The sequence below is a fragment of the Lethenteron reissneri genome, chromosome 60 (assembly GCF_015708825.2).
Source record: "Lethenteron reissneri isolate LAM-NWPU_2019-01 chromosome 60, ASM1570882v1, whole genome shotgun sequence".
Classification (NCBI taxonomy): Eukaryota; Metazoa; Chordata; class Hyperoartia; order Petromyzontiformes; family Petromyzontidae; genus Lethenteron; species Lethenteron reissneri.
This window is the reverse complement of record NC_083838.1, coordinates 2,564,668-2,578,453: the sequence shown is the minus strand read 5'-3', so window position 1 is coordinate 2,578,453 and position 13,786 is coordinate 2,564,668.

Here is a 13,786-nt window from a genome sequence, read left to right as displayed (position 1 = left end):
TAACACTAATTGAAGACTTAGTCCAACATGGACTGAACCCTGATGTCCTTGCGCTGGTTAGGCACTGCCTCACCAACACGTACTTCACCTGGAATGTTACCTTCTACAAACAAAATGAGGGCACCCCTATGGGTCCCCCCTTGTCACCAGTGATAGCCAATGTTTTCATGGAGATATTTGAAACAGACGCCATCCAGACATCCACTCTGCATCCTTCCCTGTGGAAGAGATACGTGGATGATACTTTCGTCATTTGGCCACATGGCCTCCCAGCATTGAACCAATTTCTAGAACACATAAACTCCATACACCCATCCATCAAATTCACCATGGAAGTGGAGAAGGATGGCAAGCTACCATTCCTGGATGTTCTGTTTGAGAGGAGGCCCAGTGGTTCTTTGGGACATTCTGTCCACAGGAAGGCCACCCACACAGATTCCTACTTGAAGCTTGATTCCCACCACCATCTGGCACAAAATAATTCCCTAATCAAAACACTATCCCATAGGGCCCACTGCATCTCTGACCAACACCATCTTGCCAGTGAATCGGAACATGTACATCTGGCCCTCAAGATGAACGAATACTCGAACCGTGCTATCCGCCAAGCTGTTTCTCCCACCGTGGAGAAACAGCCCCCTGAGACTCTGATCAAAATCATTACGTTGCCATACATAGTAGGCGTTACCAAAAAGATTTCCAAAATTCTAAACAAACACAAGATCCAGGTCCGATTCAGTACAGTGCACAATATCCTTGATCCGATCCCATCCGTAAAGGATGTCATTCCTGACTCACAGTACCCTGGTGTCTACAAACTGAGTTGCACCTGTGGTGATTGTTATATCGGGCAAACGAAACGACATATTTCTGACCGCATTCGCGAGCTCAAGTCGGATTTGAAGCACGGCAGGACGAATTCTTCGGCCGTAGATGACCACTGTTATAATACTGCTGGTTCTCATGACATTGTGTTCTCCGATACCAAGGTAATCTGCAAGCCTCCTGGATACTACCAACGATTTGTCCATGAAGCCATCCAGATATACAAACATAGACATAACTTCAACCGAGATGATGGATTCAAATTGAGCAATCATTGGAAGGATGTAATTAACCAAGTTAAACTTTAGCTGCCGTGCAGTTTACTGCTAGACAGCCAGTTTAGATTTATTTTCATAATCATATATATTCCCAGTTTGTTACCCCCAGCTTCACACACTACCATCATCATTACCACACGTTGTTTTTCATATTGCGCATTTCTAATTTACTCCCCCGACAGCATAACAAAAGGCTGTTAAATCTTAGCTTTCTTATATACTTCCGCCACCTGCATCACAAAGCCTCAGTTTAAACTCTATGCGTTGCTCCCAGCATCTGTTGCTTTCACATCGTTGCCTCCCAGTCCACTGCCCGCCCACACACTCACCATGCCCCCCCCTCCCTCCAGCCCCCACGACGATATAATTCCTAGTCACAGCCATCTCTTAGACACACTTAATTTAGTTGTTTTCATTTATTTTATTAAATTTTTTACCAACGTGACTTTACCGAAAAAAAAGTAAGTGTAAATTACGTTGGTGGTCTGTAAATAATCGTTTAGATTCTCCTACAGAGAGTTACTTATGATTGGGGGAATTGAATAACCGAGACATTCAAGCAATGCAACTCATCTGAGAGGGTATCCGGCAGGGAGATGGAGCGAGAAAATCAGTTCATTTGCAGGTGCTAGGCAGATTATTGCACCACGGGGTCGTGAGAAGTGGCTGCGTTTTGTCGAGGCTTTCATCCAGCCGCGGATTAAACGTGTATAATGATGATTGCATTATGAAGAGTAATAATACACTTTTGCAATGCTATATATTCCACCAGGGAAGAGGCGAAAAGTCTTAGGGGCCGTCCATAAATGACGTCACGCACCTGGGGGGGGGGGGGTTGAGAAATGTGACGTCACATCAAAATGCGCACCTTTAAAAATAAACAATATAGACAACACGTTCTATTTAATTAAATAGACTTTTTAATAAATGTTTTCTCCTACAACATCAAAGTGCAGCGGCACATTAAAAACGCACTACAATGACAATAGTTAAAGCAATTTGAAGCATGTTTTAATATATTTTGGGGGGGGGGGGGGAGCAGAGCTTTGTGACATCATATTTGAGGGGGGTTTGACTATTTGTGACGCCGTGTGACGATGGGGGGGTGAGGTCAAAAATCGTCCAAAATCGCGTGACGTCATTTATGGATGGCCCCTTAAGGCAGATTGTTTGCTTTGGGTTGTTTAGCCACTACCATTCTTAAGGGAGGATGCGAGAGTGACCATAAAAACCCACGAATACAAGAACATAGCATTTGAAGCTATAAAAAGATAGATTCAATCTTAAGACAAACCAAATTAATGCAAAACTCTTTCCGTAAAATGCGTCAATTTATGTACTACTATGTCTTGGCTTCATCGCAAGGCCGAGGTCTCTTGCACTGGTGTGCACCCATCCAAAACCAGGCTCAGTCCCTGCAGAACTTGCGATATCCCACACATTTAAAAATATTTTATTACATGAATCGTTTTAATATGTACGTTTATAATATGGGAAGAGTGTGATTTTTTATTTATGTATACAATTTTAGCAAATTAAATTAAGGTTCCATAAGTGATGCCACACCCCTCATTGTTGAAAAATAATCAAATCATTGAATTACTACAAGCGAGCAACATGTTCTCGTTCACCTGAGCACAGTGGACTGTACGCTCCTTAATTGAGGGGTAATGCCTGCATACCACTCAAGTAAGTGCATTGTAATCGAAACACGAAGCATCGATGAGAGACACGAGGTAATTGAACAGCGTGCCACTGCTACCAATCAGAAGGAACACCTCAGCGACTATAAATGGCCGAATAAGACCCCCGTTCTCTTGTCTCTCACTTGAGAATCAACATGGAGTCTCTGCTTTTATGGGTCGTGGTGCTCTGCACAGTCGGTGTTTTGTCTGCGGATCCGGGCTTCGTAGGTGAGGCTTCTCACACGTCACTCACTGTACGTTTTTAAGCTTGTGAAGAGAAAGCTGTAAAGCGCAATGAAGCTCTCAAGGCAACCCGTACGCTTGGCAATGAAACCTATTGATTTCAGAAACTGTATCGAACAGAAATGCAGTGTAATATTTGAATTTCTTTAATGTATCGAACTCGGTCTTGCGTTCTTTGTTATTAGTGGTTTACTCAACGTCGCCTAAGAATCCATTCCATGTCTCAGACTTGGCCTGGCAAGTTATAATAAGCGTCTGGTGTTACGTGACATCCCCATTTGATTGAACTCTAATGGTGGCCATCGGGAATTTGACTGCAACATTCGCGTATGCCTTAAGTACCGTGCTGCTGCAGAAGCACATGCGCGCCATTTTGTCTCCCATGCAGCCCACTGCTGGTCCCAGGTCGTGTTAGTTTTAGCCACGCACTCTAATTGTGGTGTGCAGTACGTGTACGACGCGCTACTTGGAGGGGGTATGTTTATGCGATCCGTTTACTGTAATGTATGTTGAATGTAATTCATAAAATATTAGTCCTACTTTACATCCTGAATTATTGGGTCCTGTTCGGATTGGTGTAACGTGAAACGGAGGGTGATTTTTAACTAACGCATTTTTTCGTAAAAGCCAAATTTGCATTCGCTTGTGCATAATAATAATGCAGTAATAACCAACTTGTTTCTCTTTGTTTGCTTGCCGTTCATCAACGCATGCATGCATGCAATCCAATCGACTCGTTTAGTCTTCCTGTAAAGTAAGATTCCACGTTCTAACAAACGTGGATCCCCCTGGTTACCGGGACAAAATCTATCAGTCAATGGTGCGAAACACTCAAGCAAACGTCAGGACTAAATGGAGGAAATGCTGTTGCGCGAGTGAAAGCTTTGTACCTATTGATTTTTAAATGCCACTTTTAACCCAGCTCTTGTGCTTCTCCTTGAAGGCCATCGAGCTGCCAACCGTGGCTTGAGGGCTATCGATGATGAGGAATTGCCCCCATCTACGATCCCTGCGGGTAATACACAATGCTTTGCACGTGCGCACGTGACACGGGACTGCCACCTAAGACGATCTCAATTGCGATGCAGTATACCTCGTCTGGAAATTTCATCTCTGGCCCCACCCACTTCGCTGATCCTTGGACTACACCCATCTCAAGCCTTTAACATCATGCCTCGGCAGCTCCTATTTTTTTTCACCTCATGACGATTGCTTATTGCGATCGAAACGTCGTTATTTTATTTTCTACGTGGCTTTACCGAAAGACCCAAAGAATATGCACTGGTTTGTTTAACTCTCATATTGCAGATTTGTAGTTTTAGTGCTGGTGGGGGGGGGGCAATGAAGTTGCGTGCTGTGCAGTTGGTCCAAGCAGATGTAAAGGAGAGCCGACACAAGATTGCAGGGGTGTCCTCTTTTAATCCTTTTCTCCAATCCACACCTGTCCCAATCTCGTTCCCGCCAAAGGCCCCCCCTTCCCGCCCGTTCTCCCCTTATATCTGCTCGATCACCCCTCCCACTAACCCTCCTATTGGTGGAAAGCCTTCCCCTGACACCCCTACACAGGCATGCAATTTATATTTGTAACATTGCAATGTTATTGAAAAGGACACAAATGCATGTTCTGCACTACGTAGAAATCAATTTTTACACTGAAGGTTAAATGTACTGAATGTGCACACCCTTCTGCTATTTCTGAGCATTAGTTTAAAGGGCAAAATACGGTCAACATGCAATGCATTTCGTAGAATTAATTCTGACCTACGCTATTGTTTGTGGACTTTCTCATTTTACTAATGTATTGGGTTCTTCCTTGCGCGTGTGCCATCGCACACTTTGTATATCCATGTGCGGTGCTAAATTACATGCCCTGATGTCCGTGGGTCTCATTGAACGTCTTTGCAGGTGTCACCTACGAGGTGGAGTGCGTCAAGGAGAGGATGTCTGCGAAGATCGCGAAAAGCGTCCTGCTGGGCTATGGCGCTTCTGATCTCGTCATGAACTCTGCAACTCCTGCATGCAGATTGACGGACTCTGGGCCGTACATCACGTTCAACATCTCGCTCGGAGAATGTGGCACAGTCTTTGAGGTCTCCAATATTAACTTTTATTTTTATATAAAGTGCTTTTACTTAACTGCCTGCTTTTCAATCGACTCTAATCGGCCTTGTATCTTCCCCCCACAGGAAACGAGCACAGACCTCGTCTTCTCTCAAACGATTTCTCTGCCCAGCACCACGTTCGGCATCATCACCTACGACTTCGTGTATATCATGGTCAATGCAATGTATGTAACCAAAACCCATGCTTGACACGTAGATTCTCGGTTTCCTAAACGTCATTATTGCTATGCCACGTAATGGCGCGACCAAGCCTGTCGTAACGACCCCTTCCATTAATTTCCTGGATATTGGCATGCTTTCAAATGGAAAGTCTTCTACAAAAGCTAAATTTATCATTTGGTTCACAACTGACTGTCGAACTGAAAAACATGATTTGGTCCTTGTTCACGTGACCCATTTTGAGGAGAGGGACTTGATACACCGCAGTTTGAACTAAACTCTGCTAATTGTAATGATAGGATTTCATATGTTCAGACCTAGACACTGATGCGCTTTTCTTTGCATTATCCCCTTCATTTTTTACTAGCTGCAAGATTCCGAGGACGGAGCTCTTGTCGTCTTTAGCACTCGAGCCCAACAGCACCAAGGTTGTGCTCAACCAGACCGTCTATGCTGAACTGGAACTGAAGATGGATTTCTACAAAAGCTCAACGTTCCTGGCGCCATACCTGCCCACCGACTACCCCCTAGTGGTGCAGCTGCGTCAAACCCTCTATCTCCAGTTGTCCCTCAAGACCGGCCTCGACCTTTCCCTGTTCACCGTCGACCTCTACGCGACTCCCACCAATAGCCCCCTTGATCCGCTGAAATATTATCTCGTGAAAGAAGGGTGCGTCGTTTTTCTATTCTCGCGCTTGACACTGGCTGAAGTGTACTTGAGCCCCTATTTCTTGCCTTATCTGTGGCCTTTCTCTTTCTGTAGGTGTCTGCGTGACAGCACTGTGAACGTCACCGTTACCGCCACTGCCCGCCGCTTCACCTTCCCAGCCTTCGCCTTCACTGCTCAAGATAAAAAATACGTGAGCTCAATGTCCCACCATGGTAAAAGCTATCATGAACTTCGAGTGGTAGGGTCGAGCCTTGGCTAGGCTTTGCCTTTCATCATGAATGGCCTGGGGAAAATTTACGACTTTGCCTCATTTGTCTAATTTAGAACTTCTGTTCTGCAATGGGCTTTCCTCATTTTATCAACTTGGACTGGCCCAACGGGCCCAATGGTAAAACATTGTTTGCTAATGATTCGATTGGGTGTCTCCTGGGGCGTTCACATCCCCTTAAATTGCACGTGCTGTTTTTTATGTAAAACCTCCCTTTCACTCCTGCAGGTGTACATCCACGCTGCATTGATAGCTTGCAAGGCTTCTTTGACTGCCTCTCGCTGCCATCAAGGTTGTCTGGCCAGGAAAAGGAGGAGCAGCTTGGAAACCGTGGATACCCCGGTCTACATCTTCACCAGAGGACCCTTTGTCTACAGCGAGGATGCCGCCCTATCCCGCTGTGCGTGTTTTACGTTGTCGTTTTACCAGTTCAATATGGTTTCCTAATTTACTTTAGGGTCTATACTGTTAAATCCGTATTTTAGAACTCCTACCACAGGCTAAAATGGGTCTTACAGGGTTCTATATTTGGAAACCAATTTTCATGTTAAACGTATACAAATGTCTAGTTGCAGCCATGTTTCCATATGTCGCCTTACCCAGTTGCCTTTTCCAATTTGCAGCGGAGGTCCTGGACTACCCTGGTGTTGTGGCCATTGCAGCGATTGCTTCCATCGTCCTTGTGGCTTTGGGCTTTGCTTCGAAGAAGATGCTGGCTAAAAAGTGATGCAAATGTTTAACGTGTGCACGTGATGGAAAATAAAGCATGGATTCAAACTGGTTTATGACTTTAATGCGGCTTATTTTATGAAACGTCTTCATCTGGTCTCCTTGCATGCTTTCCACTTGTGACACTGGCTGACAAACATGGGATTTGAAAGGTTACCTTTGAGATCTTGGTGACCTTCATGGTGATGCTGCTTGTAGCTACAAATATTCTGGTTTGAGGCCCAGCATAGGACCAGTGGCATCTTGCATGATGTGAAGTAGTGCAAATTAGCAAGACCTTGACAGAGCAGATTATTGCCTTATACTGGTAGGAACGAAGTGGACCAGCCTACAATAAATTATATCGTCCGACCGTGTCGCAACATCGCCCCCTACTCCAAACACTTGGCATGACCCTACAGAAACCTTGACTCTGACGCTTTTCTGGCTAAACAAGTGTAACATTCCCTTATTCCCTGAGATACCTTTTTAATTAAAACTTAAATTCACATTTTACTGACAGCGCCCTAAAGCCTACAGCTAGGCCTAAAGCCTCGAACTATGCCTATCACTCTCCCTTCGTATCGTACCCCCGCGTGTGTGCAAGGGAGTTAATGTTTAACAATGTTACATTCCCTGATGCTTTTAAATAGAAACATTTAAATTTAAAGCTTTTACATAAATAATAAAAACATTTAATCTTAAAATTAACTCTCGGCGGCCTACAGCTAGGCATAAAGCCTAGAACTAGGCCTCGCACTCCCTTCGTATCGTCCGATTCGGTGTAGCAACATCGCCCCATACTGCAAACACTTGGCAGGACCCTACAAAAACCTTGACTCGGTGGGGCTTTCCTGGCTAAACAAGTGTAATAATACATTGTTTATCTTTGGTTATTCGTTCCTACCAACCCACCCCGCAGGGTCCTGTTTTTTATAGTTGCAATTGCTGGTGACACCCTTCTCAATTATGAACGTGGTGGATTTACTTCAACCGTGCTGTACACGTGACCAAACCTTACTACTTGGCTTTGGGGTTTCGTCTAAGGACATCTATGATAATATTGGGTGTGCAAGCATGTGCTAGGTGTTGTGGGCCATATAGAGGCATAAACGTAGGAACAATAGTTCCACACTGCCCATCAGGGATTGTTTGTCGTGCATAGCCATGCCCTCTATTTGTATTTTATGGAGTGCTTTGGGCGGGCTCGCCACCACGACGCGCCGCCCCACGCAGCTTTCGCTGCATGACACGGATCGCACGAATGCGCTGTCCAACCAAGTTCCTAATTGCCCACTCCGAAGGAACGTGCTTGGGGCCACATTGCTTCACATTTTTACAGGGACTATCCCTTTAAAAATACCTAAAATCCTGGAACTCTATGCCAAGATTCCTGCCGGATTAAGCTCGTGCAGGGCCTGTAGCATATCTTGGGCCCGAAATTAAAAAAATACCGCTTTTTACTTAAAGTAATATTTTCATTTGCTATACAGCCAGAATGACAAAAACTAACCTTAAAACCGGTCGTTCATGACAGTTGAAGGGATCGTAATAGCAAGTGAGAAATTGCTGAACCGGAATTGATTGCTTGAACGCATTTGGCGCGAGGCCGAAGAAGGTACGGGGCCTGTAGCATATGTAGCTACTTTTGCTCCTAGGATAATCTGGCACTGGTCAATGCTATTCCTGTCTACTTAAACGCCATCATCTGAAGTGACTATTTGATCTATAGTGGCTTTTGATCCACGCTACAGCTAATAAGGTGCTGTAAGTTTTACATTGTGCTGAAGTGTTGTGGACTACAGATAAAAATGACTTAGTTATGGCTGATCATCAAAGCTCTCCTCAGAGGCCACACTATTGACAAAATAACATACAAGGCGACCATATTTTTCAAATGCCAAGCAGACAAATTCGAGGGTTTTTCACAAACGTGGTTTGAAAAGATAAGGGCTTGCACCTTGACGAAAACGCACAAATTTCTTGACAATAGTCCATGAGGTCCATTAAAATGTATTGTCTGAAATGTTAGAACTTGATAGAAAAGGCCGCCACCACGTGCTCAGGTATCAAAATGTCAAATTTAAATTCAAATAAAAGTGAAAGTAATTAAAATATGGTTAAGATTATTCCTGTGTGTGTAATGAGCTGTACTGCCTTCCAATAACATCAATATAGTTTTTTGCAAAACGATGTTTGTCTTCGCTAATACATTGGTCCATCAGCGTTCACACATTAACAACATGCAGGCATCTGCTTTATAGGAAAGTCACCAGTAATTGTGTAAATTACGTTAGTGGTCTGTAAATAATCGTTTAGATTCTCTTACAGGGAGTTAATTATGACTGGGGGAATTGAATAACCGAGACATTCAAGCAATGTAACGCATCTGAGAGGGTATCCGGCAGGGAGATGGAGCGAGAAAATCAGTTAATTTGCAGGTGCAAGGCAGATTATTGCACCAAGGGGTCGTGAGAAGTGGCTGCGTTTTGTCGGGGCTTTCATCCAGCCGCGTATTTAACGTTGATAAGGATTATTGCATTATATAGAGTAATAATACACTTTTGCAATGCTATATATTCCACCAGGGAAACCGCGATAAGTATTAGGGGCCGTCCATAAATGACGTCACGCACCTGGGGGGGGGGGGTCAGACATTTGTGACGATGTGTGACGAGAGGGGGGGGCAGGGTTGAGAAATGTGACGTCACATCAAAATGCGCAACTTTAAATAAATATAGACAACACGTTCTACTTAATTAAATATACTTTTTAATAAATGTTTTCTCCTACAACATCAGAGTGCAGCGCCACATTAAATACTCACTACAATGACAATAGTTTAAAGCGATTTGAAGCATGTTTTATTTTTGGGGGGGGGGGGGGGGCAGAGCATTTGTGACGTCATATATGAGGGGGGGTCTGACTATTTGGTGACGATGGGGGGGGGGGTCAAAAATCGTCCAAAATCGCGTGACGTCATTTATGGACGGCCCCTTAAGGCAGATGTTTTGCTTTGGGTTGTTTAGCCACTTCCATTCTGAAGGCACGTGGGAGGATGCCAGAGTGACCAAAAAAAACCCACGAATACAAGAACATAGCATTTGAAGCTATAAAAAGATAGATTCAATCTCTAGACAAACCAAATTAATGCTAAACTCTTTCCGTAAAATGCTTCAATTTATGTACTACCATGTCTTGGCTTCATCGCAAGGCCGAGGTCTCTTGCACTGGTGTGCACCCATCCAAAACCAGGCTCAGTCCCTGCAGAACTTGCGAGATCCCACACATTTAGAAATATTTGATTACATGAATCCGTTTAATATGTACGTTTATAATGTGGGAAGAGTGTGATTTTTAATTGATGTATACAATTTTAGCAAATTCAATTAAGTTTCCATAAGTGATGCCACACCCAGTATTGTTGAAAAATAATCAAAGCATTTAATTACTACAAGCAAGAAACATGTTCTCATTCACCTGAGCTTCTTAACACAAAGCATCGATGAAAGACACGAGGTAATTGAACAGCGTGTCACTGCTACCAATCAGAAGGAACACCTCAGCGACTATAAATGGCCGAATAAGACTCCAGTTCGCCTGTCTCTCACTTGAGAATCAACATGGAGTCTCTGCTTTTCTGGGTCGTGGTGCTCTGCACAGTCGGTGTTTTGTCTGCGGATCCGGGCTTCGTAGGTGAGGCTTCTCACACGTCACTCACTGTACGTTTTTAAGCTTGTGAAGAGAAAGTTGTAAAGCGCAACGCAGCTCTCAAGGCAACCCGTACGCTTGGCAATGAAACCTATTGATTTCAGAAACTGTATCGAACAGACTTACAGTATAATATTTGAATTTCTTTAATGTATCGAACTCGGTCTTGCGTTCTTTGCTATTAGTGGTTTACTCAACGTCGCCTAAGAATCAATTTCTCAGACTTGGCCTGGCAAGTTATAATAAGCGTCTGGTGTTGCGTGTAATCCCCATTTGAGTGAACTCTAATGGTGGCCATCGTGAATTTGACTGCAACATTCGCGTATGCATTAAGTACCGTGCTGCTGCTGAAGCACACGAGCGCCATCTTGTCTCCCATGCAGCCCATTGCTGGTCCCAGGTCGTGTTAGTTTCAGCTACGCACTCTAATTGTGGTGTGCAGTACGTGTACGACGCGCTACTTGGAGGGGGTATGTTTATTCGATCCGTTTACTATGCAATGTATGTTGAATGTAATTCCTAAAATATTAGTCCTACTTTACATCCTAAATTATTGGGTCCTGTTTGGATTGGTGTAACGTGAAACGGGAGGGTGATTTTTAAGTAACGCCTTTTTTCGTAAAAAGCCAAATTTGCATTCGCTTATGCATAATAATAATAACCAACTTGTTTCTCCTTTGTTTGCTTGCCGTTCATCAACGCCTCCTTGCATGCAATCCTTTCGACTCGTTTAGTCTTCCTGTGGAACACTCCTCAAGCAAGCGTCAAACCTAAATGGAGGAAATGCTGTTGCGCGAGGTGAAAGCTTTGTACCTTTTGATTTTTAAATGCTAAATTTTAACCCTGCTGTTGTGCTTCTCCTTGAAGGACATCGAGCTGGCAACCGTGGCTTGAGGGCTATCGATGATGAGGAATTGCCGCCATCTACAATCCCTGCGGGTAATACACAATGCTTTGCACGTGACACGGGACTGCCACCTAAGACAATCTCAATTGCGATGCAGTATACCTCGTCTGCAAATTTCATCTCAGACCCAGCCCACTTCGCTGATCCTTGGACTACACCCATCTCAAGCCTTTATAACATCCTGCATCAGCAGCTCCTATTTTCACCTCAGAACGATTGCTTGTTGCGATCGAAACGTCGTGATATTTTATTTTCTACGTGGCTTTACCGAAAGACCCAAAGAATATGCACTGGTTTCTTTAACTCTTATTGCAGATTTGTAGGTCTAGTGCTGGGGGGGGGGCAATGAAGTTACATGATGTGCAGTTGGTCCAAGCAGGCAATGGATTTATATTTTTAATATTGCAACAGTATTGAAAAGAGCACACGCATGTTCTGCACTACGTAGAAATCACTTTTTTCACATTGAGGGTTAAATATACAAAGTTTGCAATGTGCACACCCTTCTGCTATTTCCGAGCAATAGTTTAAAGGGCAAAATACGGTCAGCATGTGAATGCATTTCGTGGAATTAATTCTGACCTGCACTATAGTTTGTGGGGTTTCTCATTTTACAAATGTATTGGGCTCTTCCTTGCGCGTGTGCCATCATTGGACACTTTGTATATCCATGTGCGGTGCTAAATTACATGCCCTGATGTCCGTGGGTCTCATTGAACGTCTTTGCAGGTGTCACCTACGAGGTGGAGTGCGTCAAGGAGAGGATGTCTGCGAAGATCGCGAAAAGCGTCCTGCTGGGCTATGGCGCTTCTGATCTCGTCATGAACTCTGCAACGCCTGCATGCAGATTGACAGAATCTGGGCCGTACATCACGTTCAACATCTCGCTCGGAGAATGTGGCACAATCTTTGAGGTCTCCAATATGAACTTTTATTTTTATATAAAGTGCTTTAACTGCCTGCTTTTTTTCAATCGACTATAATCGGCCTTGTATCTTCCCCCCACAGGAAACGAGCACAGACCTCGTCTTCTCTCAAACGATTTCTCTGCCCAGTACCACGTTCGGCATCATCACCTACGACTTCGTGTACATCATGGTCAATGCAATGTATGTTACCAAAACCCATGCTTGACACAGATTCTCGCAGTCTCCTAAACCATTTTTGTTATTCCACGTAATGGCGTGACCAAGCCTGTCGTAACGACCCTTCCAGTAACTTCCTGGATATTGTCCCGATTGGCATGCCTTCAAATGAAAGGTCTTATCCAAACGCTAAATTTGTTATTCGTTTCACAACTTGCTGCCGAACTGAAACCCATGATTGTTGGTACCTGTTCACGTGACCCATTTTGTTGAGTAGAGTTTTGATGCACCGTAGTTTGAACTAAACTCTGCTATTGTAATAGGATTTAATTTGTTCAGACCTAGATACTGATACGCTTTTCTTTGCATTTTCGCCTTCATTTTTATACTAGCTGCAAGATTCCAAGGACTGAGCTCTTGTCGTCTTCAGCACTCAACCCAAAAGCACAAAGGTTGTGCTCAACCAGACCGTCTATGCTGCACTGGAACTAAAGATGGATTTCTACAAAAGCTCAACGTTCCTGGCGCCATACCTGCCCACCGACTACCCCCTCGCGGTGCAGCTGCGTCAAACCCTCTATCTCCAGTTGTCCCTCAAGACCGGCCTCGACCTTTCCCTGTTCACCGTCGACCTCTATGCAACTCCCACTAATAACCATCTTGATCCGCAAAAATACTATCTCGTAAAAGAAGGGTGCGTAGTTTTTCTATTCTCGCGCTTGACACTGGCTGAAGTGTAATTGAGCCTCTATTTCTTGCCTAATCTGTGGCCTTTCTCTTTCTGTAGGTGTCTGCGTGACAGCACTGTGAACGTCACCGTCACTACCGCCTCACCTTCCCAGCATTCGCATTCACTTCTCAAGATACAAATTACGTGAGCTCAATGTCCCACCATGGTAAAAGCGATCATGAACTTCGAGTGGTAGGGTCGAGCCTTGGCTATGCTTTGCCTTGCATCAATAATGGCCTGGGGAAAATTTACAACTTTGCCTCATTTGTCTAATTTAGAACTTCTGTTCTGCAATGGTTTTTCCTCTATTTTATCAACTTGGACTGGCCCAACGGTCCCATGGTGAAACATTGCTTGCTAATGATTCGATTGGGTGTCTCTGGGGCGTTCACCC